Source organism: Quercus suber, unplaced genomic scaffold (genome assembly GCF_002906115.3).
Source record: "Quercus suber isolate HL8 unplaced genomic scaffold, Cork oak 2.0 scaffold_297, whole genome shotgun sequence".
NCBI lineage: Eukaryota > Viridiplantae > Streptophyta > Magnoliopsida > Fagales > Fagaceae > Quercus > Quercus suber.
In genome coordinates, this window is record NW_027069753.1 from 571,882 (window position 1) to 586,068 (window position 14,187).

At 36.1% G+C, this 14,187-nt stretch overlaps 1 pseudogene; it reads left to right on the plus strand.

Annotated features, from left to right (window-relative positions):
• Positions 1–8,010: 8,010 nt before the first annotated feature.
• On the plus strand, positions 8,011–9,848 carry LOC136071266 (anthocyanidin 3-O-glucosyltransferase 5-like; annotated as a pseudogene).
• The last annotated feature ends 4,339 nt before the right edge of the window (positions 9,849–14,187 follow it).

The window sequence follows — 14,187 nt, forward strand, 5'->3', positions numbered from 1 at the left end:
AATTCTATGCTTCAAATTGTGCACTCTGATGTTTGGGGTCCTGCTCCCATTTCCTCTTTATTTGGTTACTCTTACTATGTGGTATTCATTGATGATTACACTAGATATACCTGGTTCTTTTTACTCAAACAGAAATCTGAGTTGTTTGCTGTGTTTAAGCACTTTAAAAATTTGGTTGAGACTCAATATTCTGCTAAAATTAAGATTCTTAGGTCTGATAATGGCAAGGAATACCTTAATTCTCAATTTCAACAACTTTGTTCTGATAATGGTATTGTTCATCAAACTTCATGTCCTTATGTTCCTCAACAAAATGGTGTCTCAGAAAGGAAACATAGGCACATTGTGGAGACTGGTTTAGCTTTGCTGTATCAGTCTCACTTACCTCTAAATTTTTGGTCCTATGCTTTTTCCACTGCATCATTTCTCATTAACAGGCTGCCATCATCTGCTCTTGGGTTTATTTCTCCTTGGGAGATGGTCAATTCTGTTTCTCCACCTTTGTCAGCTCTTAGGACATTTGGTTGTGCCTGCTATCCCTACCTTAGACCCTACAACAAACATAAACTTCAGCCTAGGTCTATAGAATGTGTGTTTCTCAGGTATCCTCCTTTGTCCAAAGGGTATTTGTGCTTAGACCCTACTACCAACAAAATATACACTACCTGCTATGCTTTATTCAATGAAAATGTTTTTCCATTTGCTGATAGGCCTAATCTCACTACTCCCAATGTTCCTTTCTCTACTTCTATTTCAGATTCTGCCTGGTTTTCTGTCAAGTCCAATGTGTCAAGTTCTTCTTCTTCTGCTGCTCCCTCCTCTTCTTCTTCTCCCTTGTCTACCTTTCCTGATTCCTTTCCTTTTGCTCTTCTTCAATCTGACTTGTGTATGTCTGATTCCAATTCCTCTTCCTCTTCTAGTCCTTCCTTTGTTCCTGCTTTACCTTTGTCTGTCTCACCTGAGTCATCCTCTTCTATTCTTGTTAATAATCATCCAATGGTTACAATGTCAAATCTAGGTATCCACAAGCCTAAGGTTCTTAAGGTGGGTAATGATTACACCTTTCAGGAGCCTCCATACTTTGCCGTGGCTGTTAAGCACCCTCAATGGAAGGCTGCTATGGTCAAACCTTCAGCAATATGGGTTGGATTATGAGGAAACCTTTAGCCCTGTGGTCAAACCTACCACTGTCAGATTGTTGCTTGCTCTTGCTGTGAACTATGGTTGGTCTCTCAGGCAGTTGGATGTAAGCAATGCCTTCATTCATGGTATTCTCAAGGAGGAAGTTTATATAGCTCAACCACAAGGTTATGAGGATCAGTTCTATCCTAATCATGTTTGTCTTTTACATAAGGCTTTGTATGGACTGAAACAGGCTCCAAGGGCCTGGTTTGAGAGGTTTAGCTCTCAGTTACTTCATCTTAGTTTTGTTGCCTCTAGTGCTGATGGGAATTTGTTCATTTATAATCATGATTCTCATTTGGTCTTTCTCTTACTTTATGTGGATGATATCACAGTCACTGGAAATCATGCTGCCTTTATTACATCTCTTTTTGCTGTGTTGGGTACTGATTTTGATCTCAAGGACTTAGGCAGGTTGCATTATTTCTTGGGGCTTCAAATAGACTATACACCTAGTGGTCTCTTTGTTCATCAGACTAAGTATACTTTGGATTTGCTGAATAAGGTTTCCATGTCTGGCTGCAAGCCTTGCAAGACTCCCTGATCTCCTAATGCTCATCTCCTAGCCAATGATAGTCCTTTGTTGCAAGATCCTACCATTTATAGAAGCATGGTGGGTGCTTTACAGTATCTGACTTTCACTAGACTTGACATATCCTTTGCAGTCCAACAGGCTTGTCAATTCATGAGTAGTCCTACTTCTAATCATCTTCAGGAAGCCAAGAGAATTTTGAGGTATTTACAAGGTTCAATTCATCAAGGTTTGGCCTTTAAACCTGGTCCATTGGCCCTTTCTGCCTACAGTGATGCAGACTGGGCCGGTGATCCTATGGATCGGAAGTCCATCTCTAGTATTTTAGTGTTTCTTGGTAATTCTCCAATCACCTGGTCTGCCAAGAAGCAATCTACCGTCTCTCGTTCTTCCACTGAGGCAGAGTATAGAGCTCTAGCTTCCTGTGCTGCTGAGGTCTGTTGGATTAGAATGCTTCTCAAGGATTTTGGTGTTTTTCTGTCTGATCCTCCTGTCTTGTGGTGTGATAATGTATCAGCCCTTGCTATTGCTTCTAATCCTGTTTTTCACGCTCGTACAAAGCATATAGAAGTGGACTTCCATTTTGTTCGTGAGAGAGTTTTGAGGCATGATCTTCTGGTTAAGTTTGTTGCCTCTCAAGATCAATTGGCTGATATTCTGACTAAGGGTCTGGCTTCTCCTCGTTTTCAGTGGCTGACTTCCAAACTCATGTGGCAATTCCCCATGAGCTTGAGGGGGATGAACAGTATAAGATAGCAGAGGATGAAGTTATCTCTGGTGATGAAGACAAAGAACCTTCAGATGCTCTCAGACTTGCAAAAGGCAAGATGAAAACGGTGTCGTAGTAAGAAGAAGCCAACGCACCGTATCACTAAAACTCAAAACACTGTCGTTTGGTTAAGTCAGATATTTTAGGATTAAATGTAGTGATAATAATGTGTTAGAGGTGGTTAATCTGTTATAACAACCTCCATGATTTACGCTTCCTCTCTTTCTCTCTCTGATTGTGTATATATGCTTAGCACAGCTCAGTGATGTATTGTGGGGATTACATTACAGAAATAAAGAATTCTAGAACTCTCTTTTTTTGCCTTTTGTTTTCTTTCAATCTATTTCTCTCTGCTTTCTTTGTTTCTTTGTTCAATGTTTATAAATAATTTTATGGATTTTTATTTTATTAAGCTTTAATAAATTTATTCATTCATCTTAATTTAAGGTTTATATGTTTGTTCACTGAAATTTATGGAGTAGAAGAGGATCTAAGTTATTTAAAACATGATCTTCCCCTCCCTAAGCCTTGAACTTGAATTTAAACTTTCTAATTTTTTGTTTAAATTTTAAATTAAATATCCTATAACTTACTTTGATTGCATAAATCCCATGCCATCGTAATAAAAATGAAATTTTGTTCTACTCAACCTAGTTGATGTAAAAAAATTATAGATTAACCCATTTTTCAATTCAATATGTAATTGAAATAATTAAAAAAAAAAAAGACTCATGACATAAATTTTTGTTCTTTTAATTTTAATTTTAATATTAATTAAATATTTTAGTCAAGTTCTAGGTATATATTTTCCAAAATAAGCTTATTCATAATTCTGGAATATCTTGTCAAATTATTTATAAACATACTATAGATGTGTTGAACTTTGTGTTTGTTGTTATGTTTAAAAATATTTTTTTAATGGTATTAAATAATATAAAATATAAATATTCATAACACATAATTTTATGTGCATGTATTATTAATAAGAGTAAATGTAAAACAATTAGATACATTATTGATTATCTTCTCAAAAAAAAAAAAAAAAAGATACGTTATTGATTAAAATGTTAGAATTTTGATATATAATTCTTTGCAAAATGAAATAGATTTTGGGTGAGTTTTATTCCCAACTAAATCTCTCTCCCTCTTCATTATTGTTGTTGCCTTCAATTTTATCATTGTCATTGTTGAAAATGGTCACCCGATATATGAGAGATCAATTGAAATGTCATTGTGATATGTTAGTAACAAAAACATTGTTCTAAGCAGCTGATGTTAGTATGAGGCCATAAGTAGGTCCTAAAAAACAAGGAAATATTGGCTTGGGTTTTCTATAGTTATTTCAAGATTATGTCATCTTTGGGCTGTTGTTGGGTTTATTTGTTTAGGGTATCTACTGGATCATCAGCTTCAAGGTGCCAAGGTTTGAACTTTGAAGTGTCTCTCCCTAGTTATGTCGGTTTCTTTTTGTGGGCTAGGTACTTTCTTTGAACTTGGTGGAGTGGACTTTTTTGGGGGATTGGGTTCTCTTGGTGAGTTGGCTTTCTTTTCTTCCTTCCAAATGTTGTATCTTCTGATATATGAGAGATTAATTGAAATGTCATTGCGATAGGATAGTATTCAAAACAGTCATTAAGTTGCGTTGAATCGAATCTGTTGATGCGGGAGGAAAGACAGCACAAATTTTTAAACTTATTTAAATTATGAAAGTCCAAGTACAAGCATAATTGGTATCTTAGCAAACACTAAAGTTATGTTTGTTAATAGTTTTTATTTTCTATTTTCAAAAATTTATTTTTGGGAATATAAAGTGTAAGGACTCAGTTTTGTTCTTAAGCCTAAAAGGTAATAGTATCTAGACCCAAAGAGCCCAATACAATAAATTTGTAGAGAGTGGGTAAGAAAACTAGGCTTTTAATGAGTTGGATAACAATTATAGTGGATTCAGATGACAAGAAAACAAAGATAAGTTGGTTTTATCTAAATAAAATCGTCCTCGGCACGGTTCGAGAAGATTAGTTCTAGTATATATTTCTTTTGAATTTGATTACAAGTTCAATTTTTGTTGTTACAATATTTTTCTCTTAATTCTCCAATCCCTCTTCCTCAGGGTATTCTTTCTTTTTTATACTATCTTCTTTCTTTCATCTCCACCCTCCACGTGTAGACCAGATTTCTAGCGTTGATCCATGTCCTATCAACACCTTTTTGAAGTCTCTGGGAGTAGCTGTAAGGCTGAAATTTACTGTTTAGGTATGACTTACACATTAATGCAGTTAGAGAGTTAGCTACAGAGCATTCAATGCGGTGGTAGCAGTTTTCTCTTAAATATTTCATAATTTCCCTTTGTCCTGTGCTTTCATGATGTGTATCCTTATTAATAGAATCTTCCAGAACATTGCTCTGGATGGCAAACCACACCTTCTGACTTCTACTTTGTTCAGCTAAGGAGGCATTCGTCCTCCGATCACCTTCCTGGACCCTCATGACAAGGCCCCATTTCTTCATTCACTAATGCGGACTTCCATGATAGTGTTTACTTGTCATCAGACTACTAAGTGTCCTCGGATCGGGCCCCTGGCCCAATATATATATGTGTGTGTGTGTGTGTGTGTGTGTGTGTACACTACTAGGCCTATCATTCCTACATAAAGAAAAAAAAAATTCTTATATTTTTGAAATAAAAAACATGTTTGGTTAGTTGAAATTAAAAAAAAAAATAGTTTTTTGAAGAAAAAAATAGAAATACTAAAATATGTTGTTACTAGGATTTGAACTTTAATGTTAACTCATTAAATGAGACAGATTCATTAAATTAAATGCGTATTTTCATTAACTTTTGAAAATTAGAAATTTAAAACAATCTTTTGCATGTTTTCAGTTTTTTTTTTTTTTTTTTTCACAAATTGAGTTTTGAGAACATTTTTTGTTTTTGTCCATTTTGAGTTGTCAAACAAGTTTTTTTGTTTAAAAAATATAAAATTATTTTTGAAAACATAAAATAAGGAGAAAAAACAGTTACCAAACATACCCTAAATTTTTTTAAAAAAAATTATGTGGTACCAAGTAAATATTTTTTATACATCTAATGCGCAATTAAATTAGTTAATTTTTTTTAAATTAATTTTAATCAAATTATGTAGTTATAATCACATATATTTATTTTTTTAAAAATAAAAATAAAAGAAATTAAAGTACAAAAAATTATATGTAGTTCTTTTAGAACACAAAGTGGAGAATTCGGAAGTCATTATAATAGATAGGATCAAAATTCTATAGAGTTTTTAGGCTACTCTATCATGTAGAGTTCTTTAAATTTTTACCTTCAATTTATAATAAAAGACTAGGATTATGCCACATCATCAATCCACTGACACAATCATAAAATAATGCTTAAAAGAAACTCAAACTTACATTGTGTTTGGTTGGGGTGAATTTAGGGAGGATGGAAAACATAGGGAGGAAAATTTGGTGAAAAACAGTGTTTTCCACTATTTGGTAAAAGAAGGCAAATAGGGAGGAAGGAAAACCCGAGAGAAAATTTTCTCTCCTGAGCCCACAAATTTCACCCTCCCAAATCAGGAGGAAAAGCCTAGAGAGAAAAGTGCTCTCACAGCACTTTTACCATAATGCCCTCTGGAATAAAAAAGAAAAAAGAAAAGAGAGAGAGAGAGCGCTGGAGAAAAAGAAGAGAGAAGAGCTGCGCCTGCTAGTGTTGCTTACTGGAACATTCTTCAGGAAGAAAAAGAAAATAAAAGAAGGGGGATAGAGATAAGGTCAACGTGTGGAGGAGAAAAACAAGAAAAAAAGAAAAACGTATGGATGAAATGAAGGCTGAGAAAGGAGAAATAATATAAAGAATAAAAAATATTAATTGAGAAATGTTACCATAATATTTTCACAATAAATTTTAAGTAACAGATTGTTATTAGTAAATATTGGTGAGTAAAAAAAATAATTTCAATGGTGGGTTCAAATTAGAACTAGTAACAATTTTTCACATAAATTTTGTTGTGAAAGTATTACGAAAAATATTGTGGACGTAACACTTCTCATTGAAAAATATAATTGTTGGTAAATTTTATATTATTTAATGAGTACAAATAAATCTATTTCTTACATATTATATAACAAGGGTATAATAATTAATTTATATAAACTACATTTTCTATCCTCTTACTTTTCTTTTCAACCAAACAAAAGAGTTTTCCACCATCCCACTTTTCCATCCTTCCATCCAAACACACACGAGAAAAAACTAAATATTTTCTATCCTCACATTTTTCCATACTCTCACTAATTTTCCATCCTTCCACTTTTTTATTCCTCCAAACAAACGGACCTTTAATGAATTTAGTTCCATTAACTTAAATAAATGACTGAGCAAAAAAATAACTAGGAAAAAAACACCCAAAAAATGAGTAGTCTCCATCAGAGGTAAATGGCCAAATCAAGACATCTTGCTGCTGTGATTTACACAGTGGGATTTTTCTGATTAAGTTGGCCTCAAACTCATAAAATGAATGATCCAAAATATCATCTTTCCACATCCTCTGGTGTTGATCAATCAAACAGCTCACTCTTGCATCTTCCCACCCGTGCAATATTGGCGATATGATCCTGGGATTACTTGACTCAGGAATCCACCTATCACCCCAAATCCTAACCAAATGCCCATCTCCAATCCTCCATTGCGCCCCCTTCCTAATCACCTCCCTACCACGAATAATGCTCTTCCAAGCATAAGAGGCAGTGCTTGGAGTCTTGGCTTGCATTATGGAGCAATTCGGGAAGAATTTTGGCTTGAACACCCTATAAAATAGAGAATGCTCATCGTGCAATAATCTCCAAGTTTGCTTCGCCAAGAGTGCATCGTTGAACAAAGATAAATTCTTAAAGCCCATACCCCTTGGCTTTTTGGCTTGCACAGCTCCTGCCATTTAATCCAGTGGATTTTGCGGCTGTCTCCTCTTTGACCCCAAAAGAACTTCCGAATAAGTGCCTCAATTTCATGACATAGAGTCCCCGTAGCTTGAAACATGACATTGTATATGTAGGTAATGCTTGGGCCACTGCTTTGATCAAGATTTCCCGCCCATTTGTGATAGAAGCTTACCTTCCCATCCTTGTATCTTCTTCCACACCTGTTGTTTAATCTTTGCAAAGCTATCTTTCTTACTTCTGCCAATAAAAGAAGGTAACCCAAGGTAGCTCTCATATTGATGGATGACCGAGACACCAAGAGTTTGCTTGATCACATCTTGCATATCTTGGGTGTTGATTTACTGAAGAAGAGGTTTGTTTTGATCTATTTATTTTTTGCCCCGAAGCTCCTTCATAGATCTCCAACAAGTCCAGCAGCTTTTGACATTCCGATTCCTTGGCTCTACAAAAAATTAGGCTATCATCCGCAAACAACAGATGAGTTATTCTAGGCTCGGCTCTACAAATAGACACCCCCGAATCTCATCCTTACTTGCAGCTGAACTAATAATACCATGTAATCCTTCCGTACACTTGAATTTGTGCCAAGTATTACGTGCGACACTTGAATTTGTTTATATATAGCTATCAAAAAGGATTTCACATCACAGACCACTAATTCGAATGGGACCGTCTTTATAGCCAGTGAATCCTCCCCATGTTGGGGTACATGATGAGCTGTCACTGTGTATTCCATTAATTTCAGGCACTACTTTCACAAAGCTTAAAAGCCATTGCACTTTCATTTTCTTCTCACTTCACAACATTCACATCCATGGAGATCTCCAAGCCACATGCAGCACTGCTCTCTAGCCCCGGACAGGACACCTCATCCCTGTCCTCGAGCTCGGAAACCGCCTTGTCACCCACCACAACTTCGTCGTCACAATCTTTGTTGTGAGTTCCCACGCGTCCCCAGCAGAGGCCCAAGTCCTACAGTCCTCCATGAGCCCCAAACTCTGCAACATCATCGATCTCCCACCGGTTGACATCTCCGGCCTAGTTGATCCAAACGCTGCGGTTGTTACACAGATCGCTGTAATGATGCGTGAGGTTCGGCCAAACCTCAGGTCCTCAATCTCTTCCATGAAGCTTAGACCAACTGTGCTCATCGTGGACTTCTTTGGAACTGAGTTTTTGCCCATAGCTGACGAGTTTGATATGTTAAAGTACGTTTACTTTCCCTCAAATGCGTGGTTCGTTGCTTTGACTATATACGTTCCATTCCTAGATAAGGTAGTGGAAGGAGAGTATGTTCACCAAAAAGAACCACTGAAAATCCCTGGTTGCAAGCCGATTCGGCCTGAAGAAGTGGTTGACCCCATGTTGGAAAGGACTAACCAGCAATATTTTGAGTACCTACGCGCAGGGACTGAGACCCTAATGAGTGATGGGATCTTGGTTAACACTTGGGAGGATTTGCAGTCCACAACACTCACTGCACTCAGAGATGAGAAATTATTAGGTGGGATTGTTAAGGTGCCAGTTTATCCTGTTGGTCCTATAACAAGAGCAGTTTCAGGTTTAAAGAGTGATTTGTTTGATTGGTTAGACAAGCAGCCAAGTGAGTCGGTGATTTACGTTTCATTTGGAAGTGGTGGATTACTCTCGTACGAGCAAATGACAGAGGTGGCTTGGGGTTTGGAGCTATGTCAGCAGAGATTTGTTTGGGTGGTACGCCCACCTACCATTGAAGCTGCAGACGCTGCTTTTTTCACTGCAGGGAAAGGAGGTGATGACCCATTAAGCTACTTGCCCGACGGATTCTTGACACGAACTCAAAGTTTGGGACTTATGGTCCCTTTTTGGGCTCCGCAAGTTGATGTGCTGAACCATCCTTCCATTGGGGGATTCTTATCACACTGTGGTTGGGGCTCCACTCTAGAGAGCATCACCAATGGAGTGCCAATGATCGCATGGCCTCTTTATGCAGAGCAGAAGATGAACGCTACACTGCTCACAGAGGAGATTGGTGTGGCAATTCGCTCGAAGGTGTTGCCGTCAAAGAAAGTAGTGCAAAGGGAAGAGATAGAGAAGATGGCGAGAATGATTATAGAAGATAATGATGGGAAAAATGGAATCAGAGGTAGGGTCAAGGAGCTAAAACACAGCGCAGAGAAAGCTTTGTCTAAGGGTGGTTCCTCTCATAATGCATTTTCGCAACTGGAAAAACAATGTAAGGTGTGCATGGAACGACAGAATGCGTCAGCTCAGTAATTAAGCCCTTTCTGCACAACTTAAAAGTCTTAATATAAGTGTGGTTATTATATTTCAATAATTCATTTTTTTTTTTTTCTTCTGGAATCATGTGGATCTACAGTACCGCTTTATCTGTTTTTATCGTTGTGAACCAATAATGACAGGATGTGGAGAGTTCTGGACTAGCACTGCATAATTCTCAATTCTGATACGCTTGACTAACTTTCTTTTTGTTTGCTCTCTAAAAAAAAAAAAAAAAAAAAAAATCACACCCTTTCTTTCATACTATCTAAAAAGAATGCAAATAAAGGAAGAAAGAGTGAAAATAAAAACAATGGCGTAAAATAAAGTTAAGCAAATTAACCTTTCCTTATCACTTTTTTTATTTAAAAAAAAAAAAAATTCAAATCTATGTTTCTTTTCCAAATCTCAAAATATTTTGAGTAAAAATTATTTTTTTAAAAGGAAAAGATTTGTTTTTATTATTTTCACATTTCCTTTGCTCTAAAAATGAATGAGACTTTTATACATTTTTCTTGAATAAAAATTGGTAAATATTTTTATACATTCTCCATGAATAAAAATTGTTTGAATAGCACTGTTGACGAAAATTGTTAACCAATGTTTAACAAACGTCGTCAAATTATATTTGACAAACGTTGTCAAATTAGTCAAATTCGTTAAACATAATTTTACTCATAGGCCTTTTAGAGTATTTTATTGATGTGAGTAGTGCTCATTCAAGATAATGTATCTCTTAATTACAATATCTTGTTTCAAGGAAAGGCCATTTGATTTCAACCATGTCATCTTTGTATATAAGTTTATCTATTTTTTATGTTTAAGGGGATATGTGTTTTTATTTATTTGTGGTTGCACCTAATTTATTTAGGTTGCCTACGTACTCTTGGCGGGGATCAAGCCAATTCGTAGTTTTTAATTTGAGGTTTTAGATTCAAAATCCTCAAATTGATTTTGCCCAATTTAAATGGTGGACATTTAAGTCAAATACTTTGTATTTAATTAAGCATTAACTTAATTTTGCTTTTGGGTGAGATAATTGGTTTTAATCTCAAGGATAAGTTAAGGATCATGTTTTTATGGAAATTTAATCAAGGATTCTCTTTTTGAGAAGTTAAAGCTCCAAGCAATTTTCCCTTTCTTTCATTTGCTTCTTTGTAGGAATTTTAATAATATTTTGATTGAGGTTTCCAAATTTAATTAAGGGAAAGAAAACTCCTTTGAAGCAATTTTATTTTTTTATGAACATTGGGAATTAGAAAATTCCATTAAATCAATTTTTTTATGGTCATTTGATTTTGAGAATTATTAATTCCAATCTTGATTAAGAGATTACAAATTCCAAAGAATTAGTCATATTGAAATTTGAAGGAATTAGAATTCTCATGTTAGTCAAGGGAATTGAGGATTCCAATAATGGGGTAGAGTCAAGGACTCCATTGATAGGGAAAAGTCAAGGACTCTAATTAAAAGGAGCATTACATCACAATTTGAGAGAATTCAAGAGTTAAGGACTCTTGTATAGAGTTTCATGTATGGAGTTAGGAACTCCTCATAAAACCTAACCCTATTTGTTTTCCCAAACAAAAATTTAGATTTAAGGAAGAGGAAGAAAGAGAGATTTTGGTAGAGAAGAAAGGGGGATGATGAAATCCCATATACAAACCTATGCTACATATTCCTCCTTTGCTTGGTGTAGCTCTCTTTGTCTGTGCCTCTCTTTTTTATTCTCTTTATGTCTTTGCTGTGTGTGTGTACTTGCTCTTTTTTTTTTGTGTATCCGCCTTCCTTTTCCTTTTTTCCGTGTGTCCTCTCCAATTTATAGAGGAACTGTGAAGCAGTTTTCCCCTATTTTTGCTCTTAACTGATCAGTTCATGGAGCTGTCTGAGTAAGTTTTTTCTTCCACAATTCCTAACCAAGGGTGTCCACGGGTCGGCTTTGTGCCTGACCCGACTTGAAGTTGTTGGGTGGGTGAAAACGGAACTTGCAACTGACTTGGAATGCTAGTCAGATCGGCCGGTTTGGGTTGCGTTGGGTTTTGGGTTGTACCGGTCGGTTTCGGGTTTCATTACCGGTGTCGTCATTTTGGTCGGATCTGTTGAGGTCTGGTTAGATCATGATGAGGTCTCGCCGGATCTCGCTGTATCTCGTCCAATTTGATGGGTTTCAAGTATATTTTCGCAGGAAAACTCCAAATATCGCTGGTTTTTGTATGTTTTCGCCGGAGAACTCCAAATATCGCCGGAAGTTTTTGGTTCTATGCTCGGGTCGGGTTGCTTTGGTTTTGGGAGAGGAAACCCGCCAACCGACCCGAAGAGGTTGGGTTCTATGGGTGGCGACACTACTCACATATTTAAAAATTATTTTGCTGTAGTGTTTTCAGTTTTCAGTTTTCAGTTTCAACAAAATAAATTCTATCCAAACGGACCCATATTTTGGACCCCCATAAACTTGTTCAAAACTTTTATATTCTTTCATAAATATTGCTTGAACATTTTTTTATGTAACCACATTTTACTTTTAAATTTCATATTTCAACAGTGCCCCCCAAGTGTCATGTGAGAACGATGACCATTCTTGCATGACACTCGTATCTTGATTTTTGTTTTTGTTTGATTTTCTTTGATGTGGTTTAGAATCTCCTTCGTTTGAATTTGAAGTCCCAAGTGGTATGTTGATTTGGTTTCTTCATCTTTTGTTTTGATTTTTTTTTCTTCGTTTGAACATTGATTATGCAAATTTTCTTGCATGCATAAGATTGATCACTTATTTGGTGGGAAAATGTTTTTTTTTTTTTTTTTTGAGATGCGACTGAACTTAGTAAATGTTACCAAGCTACCTACATACCCGAAAGGGGATTAAGTCATTACAAAGTTCAGAAAGGGGATTTTTATTTTTTTTATTTTTATTTTTTTAAGATGTGACTGAACTTAGTTAATGATACTAAGCTACCTACATACTTGAAAGGAGATCAAGCCATTACGTCATTCAAAAGAGATTTTCAAAAGTTAAGGACTCTTGTATAGAGTTTCATGTATGGAGTTAGGAACTCCTCATAAAACCCAACCCTATTTGTTTTCCCAAACAAAAATTTAGATTTAAGGAAGAGGAAGAAAGAGAGATTTTGGTAGAGAAGAAAGGGGATGATGAAATCCCATATACAAACCTATGCTACATATTCCTCCTTTGCTTGGTGTAGCTCTCTTTGTCTGTGCCTCTCTTTTTTATTCTCTTTATGTCTTTGCTGTGTGTGTGTACTTGCTCTTTTTTTGTGTGTATCCGCCTTCCTTTTCCTTTTTTCCGTGTGTCCTCTCCAATTTATAGAGGAACTGTGAAGCAGTTTTCCCCTATTTTTGCTCTTAGCTAATCAGTTCATTGAGTAAGTTTTTTCTTCCACAATTCCTAACTAGGGGTGTCCACGGGTGGGGTTTGTGCCTGACCCGACCTGAAGTTGTTGGGTGGGTGAAAACGGAACTTGCAACTGACTTGGAATGCTAGTCAGATCGGCCGGTTTAGGTTGCGTTGGGTTTTGGGTTGTACCGGTCGGTTTCGGGTTTCATTACCGGTGTCGTCATTTTGGTCGGATCTGTTGAGGTCTGGTCAGATCACGATGAGGTCTCGCCGGATCTTGCTGTATCTCGTCCAATTTGATGGGTTTCAAGTATATTTTCGCGGGAAAACTCCAAATATCGCTGGTTTTTGTATGTTTTCGCCGGAGAACTCCAAATATCGTCGAAAGTTTTTGGTTCTATGCTCGGGTCGGGTTGCTCTGGTTTTGGGAGAGGAAACCCGCCAACCGACCCAAAGAGGTTGGGTTCTATGGGTGGCGACACTATTCACATATTTAAAAATTATTTTGTTGTAGTGTTTTCAGTTTCAGCAAAATAAGTTTTATCCAAACGGACCCATATTTTGGACCCCCATAAACTTGTTCAAAACTTTTATATTCTTTCATAAATATTGCTTGAACATTTTTTTATGTAACCACATTTTACTTTTAAATTTCATATTTCAACAGTGCCCCCCAAGTGTCATGTGAGAACGATGACCATTCTTGCATGACACTCGTATCTTGATTTTTGTTTTTGTTTGATTTTCTTTGATGTGGTTTAGAATCTCCTTCGTTTGAATTTGAAGTCCCAAGTGGTATGTTGATTTGGTTTCTTCATCTTTTGTTTTGATTTTTTTTTTCTTCGTTTGAACATTGATTATGCAAATTTTTTTGCATGCATAAGATTGATCACTTATTTGGTGGGAAAATGTTTTTTTTTTTTTTGAGATGCGACTGAACTTAGTAAATGTTACCAAGCTACCTACATACCCGAAAGGGGATTAAGTCATTACATAGTTTAGAAAGGGGATTTTTTTTTTTTTTTTTTTTTTTTAGATGTGACTGAACTTAGTTAATGATACTAAGCTACCTACATACTTGAAAGGGGACCAAGCCATTACGTCATTCAAAAGAGATTTTCAAAAGGGAGATTTTTTTTTTTTTTTTTT